Consider the following 5,283-nt stretch of genomic DNA (forward strand, 5'->3'; position numbering starts at 1 on the left):
GATTAGGATTTTTGTGCTTGGTATTTTCAGTTGGTACAAGATTTTATGATCTTCTAATGCGATAGGTTGGGTGGCTTTCTCTTTGTATGGCTTCTATGTATGTCCAGTAGCAATGACATAATAGGAGGTGAGATTGTTCATGTTTGAGATGGTGGATACTTTGATTTTGTTGTAGGTATCAGGATGGATCACTTGGTGTGCTTTGATCCATGATGGTGGATGTGTTGGAGGGATTGTTCCCTTATTCATTTATGTGGCTATGGATTGACCCTATGCAATGTATACAACAAGTGGGAGATTGTTGAGATATTCGGTGTTGCACACATTGCATAATATTGTTATATTGTATTATTTTATTTTATTATGTAATGTTGCACCTAGATACACATGCAACACATAAAGATTCCCATGGGATATACTTGATTAGTTGTATTGTAACAATGTGATACTATTTCATGTAATTATTTAATATTGGGAAAAAGAATTAAAATTCCAATATTAAATGTGGGGTCAGTGGGTTAGGTAGCACATGGTTTATGTAATACCACTTAGTGGATTTGTGGGACTTGCTACTATATAAGCAACCACAAGGGTAGTTGTTGTGGAAGAGAAAGGAGAATATAGAAAGAATAAAGGAAAGAGTCGAGCATGACAAGACTTGACAGGTTAGCCAAGGGAGCATTTGTGAAGGTTGGAAGCATGGCATGAGATGTGTGGATTCATGCTTGTTCACATAGATTGCTTAGTTGTGGCTATGACTTTGAAGGCTTCCGTGGTTGTATTGCAATGGTGTTTTTGTTGAATAATGCATGGTGATGGATGCTTTTGGAGGCTGGGTTTGTCTCTCAATGAGGGTTTCCTAGGGTATATCTTGTATCACATTTTTGTGGGTATGTTGTCTATTCCCTTGCATGTGGATTTTAATTGCATATTTATTTCAGATCTATTATGGGTTATGTGGCAACGATTATATTATTTGTTACAAGTTTCCTTATAGTTGTCATACTTCTAAGAACCCAAAATAATTAGAAATGTATTTGGGAAATATGTACGAGGCATTTTCAAAACCTCCAATTCTCAAATATGAGAAACTATCAAATTGAATCAAATAGCTTCCATATAGAGTTGTGAAGGTGACAAGTTCATGGGAAAACCTTCTTACTAATGACCCCTAATTTTTTTAAAAATTACTACCCACAAAAACACATCATTCACACAACATAATTTTTGCTCCCTAGTTTCTCTAGCAGTTATGAAAAATACTCATAGACAACTATGTCTCTCATTGTAGATTCTATGTGTTGCCAACAAGGCTAGACAACTTATTTTCTATCAAGCACATATATTAACATTGAACACATATGGAACTCTCGCTCCCTTTCATAGCCAACTATCTTCTCATGCAGATGTTGGCTCATCAAATTCATCTAATTAACATCCTAAGCATTAGAACACATAGTTATCATGAACTCACACATCTAGAAACAAAATTCCCCTGACTCTACATGTAATGCCCCGCCAAGGGATCCAAAAAATTACACTAAGTTTACCAACAAATTTTTTTTTTTTTAAACATGAAGGATAAACCATTCATAACATTTGCGGAAGCAATAGTAACATTCAACTGAAAATAACATAACATAACAGATTACATTCTTTAAAGATCCCTTAACGTTGAATTACTTCTAATCATAACTTATTCATCTAACATCACATCCTTATGAAATAACAATGATGCATCCAATGTTCTTAAACCATATACAAGTGTACATTTTAGATTGCTCAATCATCCACTATACATTTTACAAAGTATGACAAACATCCATGTAAATAAAGTACATCATCATCCAATATTAATCCATGATGCAATAACATAAATGCAACCATAAACCATACATCATACATCATTATCATAAAGATATAAACATCCATCATAAAACATAACCATATATCACAAACATAAATAACTAAGTGCATGGTTCCTCCCAACCGTAAATAGCATCATTAGACCATCATGGATCCTAGCCATCCCTCCGTGCATAACATTCCAAAGCGCCGAAGAGATCATCGGTATTATCATAGTAGGAATGTCACTCCTAAAAACATCCTACTAACATGAAAAGTAAAGCATAAGATAACATCATCTAACATATGCAAATCATCAATGTAAGAAACATACCAGTAAATACATCCATCATAGAGTATATCATCTATCATAATGCTCCAAGAATAGAATGAAGATAAATACCAACCAAGAATACTCCAGCCACGGTGTCTCAATGGATCTCACATGATAAGAGTGGAAAAACACTACCACCCGATCGCGTGGAACCTAAGTGGTCCACTCCCACCGTGCTGAGGAGATAATCTCAAGTCCCAAACAAGCTTTCAATCCACAAAGCATAAATCTCTATAAATCCAGGAATCCTAAAAGTATACTACTCAAGGGTTCCATTACATAAAATTGACATCTAATTCCCAGAGGCACACAATGACATGTAGGAAACCTACTCTGCAAGCGAGAAAGTGTCATCATATTTATCTCGTACAAGTTACCCTGGCAGTTAGCTAAACTCCACGGGTCCATACAGATCTCATGTGGCCACTAGTATCCTCTCATACTGACGAGGCATACTATGGAATGCAGGGTCGCAACCATGCGTCTCACTACTCCCATCCTAGCCTGTACAAGCGCTCAAGGCATGGGCGAGAACATCCAAAACAATTATCTTTTTAGGTTCATTTAATCCCCATTTAGTGTGTAAATGTTATCACTTATTAACCAAACTTACAATGAGTTATCCTGGCAGCCACTTAGGGCCCCGACCCCCATTGCAAGCCACTTCCCGACACTACAAGTAGATTACCTACCCTAATGCTCATGGAATCATAAATCACCACAGTCCTGTACAAGCGACTATAAAGAAAATCCAAAAGATAATCCATAAAAAGAATCATCAAATATCCACAATAAGAATCATCAAATATCCATGATAAAATCATCAAATATGCATAAAAGCATCAAATCTCCATGAGCAACATCCATAGAAAATCATGACCACAACAGTTCTCTATTGGCAACTGAAGGCATCACTGATAATCATAAGTATCCATTGGTTCTCAATAACCAAAATATATCTCAAAATAAATCACCATATCCATTGGTTCTTCAACAAGCAACCAATAATATCTCAAAATCATAATGATCGAAGACTCCAAAAATGGTTGAGTCAAAACATGTCACAACATGACATCATCAAGAAATAAATCAACACCTTAGTCCCATCATGGCGACTAGAAAACAAACCAAGGATAACTGATCGATGACTCAAAAATGATTAGCTCAAGTATCTCTTACACATACATCTCAGCTTCACAAATGAAGACTGATGAACAAATACAAACATTTCATAGAGCATACGATCACATAACCATGGTTGGGCTTATAAAGATCGAGACCAAAAAGATCAACATGCCAACACATCTCATAACCCCCGAGCCTCTGGTAACAACCTAAGACTGGTCATCACTAGTTAACCAAAACCCAAAACAAGAAGCATATAGAATACACGATGCAAACACATGTTTTGGTTTTGCTATAATCTCATAGTTGAGTTAAGTGTAGAGCTTCATTTTCCATTATTCAAGTGTAGAGGTTTCAGTTTCCATTTTCAAGTATACTTTCAAATGTCTAAGTTTCATCATTTGACCTACAAGTCAACCCAATTGTTCCCCGATAGCATTATCCTAAGAATAACTTAAGGATAATTATTCACTAAACTGATCATCCTTAATTAAATTGTTCTCTATTTTAACCATGATCCATATTCTAATTGATTAACTCTTTTTTAATGTTACTTTAACTTTTAACATAACTCAAGGATCATTATTCATTAAATTATAAAAGAACCAATTATCATTCTTCGAATAAGATATCATAACTTAATTAGAATGATCAATTAAATCCATCAATGAACATAGGCACACCATCCATGACCTATTATCATTCTAATAGTCTTCAATTAGAAACTTAATTGAGTGTTACTAAAGTTTTGAGTCTTATAATTTAATCGTTATCATCATTGACAACCATATAATATCTAAGGTCATAATCCAGGTCATAAGACTTATCAACTTCAATATGGATAATTTACAATCTCGTCAAAAGATTTATATTAATTAAATCTCCATTACATAACTTAAGTATTAAATCCAATTAACTCTAATTAATTGATTTAATTAATAATTTCACAATCAAACCATCAACTCAATGAGTATTAGTTGACTAACAATAGTTTGTACGTCAAAGTCAACTTCCATCCAATACACAAATGTTAATATTTTAATAATAATAATATTAACAAGTTATTTTGGAAATCTTATCCATAATGACTACATTCATCTTTCTTAACGATTTCGTATTTATGATAATCATTTCCTAGTTAAATCTCTATTGCATTTAATTATATTGACAACTCATTAATTAATTTGTAATCCAAATCCAAAACTAATGTCTTTACAAGACTTCAATCGTTAAATAATCTCCACTAGATTAACTCTAATCGAATTTATTGATAGCTATATAATCTATTTATTATTTATTAATAGTTTATTAGACTGAACAACATTAATAAATAATAAACTCATCGCAACTAATAATATGACTCCATGTCAATTAAACCTTAATCCATTATCATTAGAATCTCATCGTTTAAAAAATGTAATATAAAATTACCATTTCTTATTTACTTAATGTATATATTAATATACATTAAATATTTAATATTAAAAAGTCAACCTTTAGACTCAATACTCTAATCACTCAATATTCAAATCAATAATTCAGTATCTCTTAATAATAATTCACGAATTATTATTAATCGATTATCATTTATCATTTTCAACGAGTCGATTAAGGACCCCAACAAACATTAATAAATAAACTAATCACAACCATAAATAGTCGATCTAGAGAATCTTTACGTAAACTTCATTAGTCAATATTTAACTAACTCTTAGTATGATTAAGGTATAACAATAAGATACCTAATAATTTGAACATATTAACATTATCATAACAATGTTATAACGATGTTATATTGTAGAAATGGCACATTGTCCAATATCATTAAAATTTGAGTCTCTTAATTTAAAATCATCTTTGTAGTATAAAATTACCATCTCTAAATTATTTTATGTTTTAAATATTATTTAATAAATATATCTCTTTCCATCAATTCTATCGTTCCCATTAAAATCTCCATTAATTCATTTAAAACATTC

This window comes from Cupressus sempervirens, chromosome 9 (assembly GCF_028749045.1).
Source record: "Cupressus sempervirens isolate cs-2001-9-10 chromosome 9, ASM2874904v1, whole genome shotgun sequence".
Classification (NCBI taxonomy): Eukaryota; Viridiplantae; Streptophyta; class Pinopsida; order Cupressales; family Cupressaceae; genus Cupressus; species Cupressus sempervirens.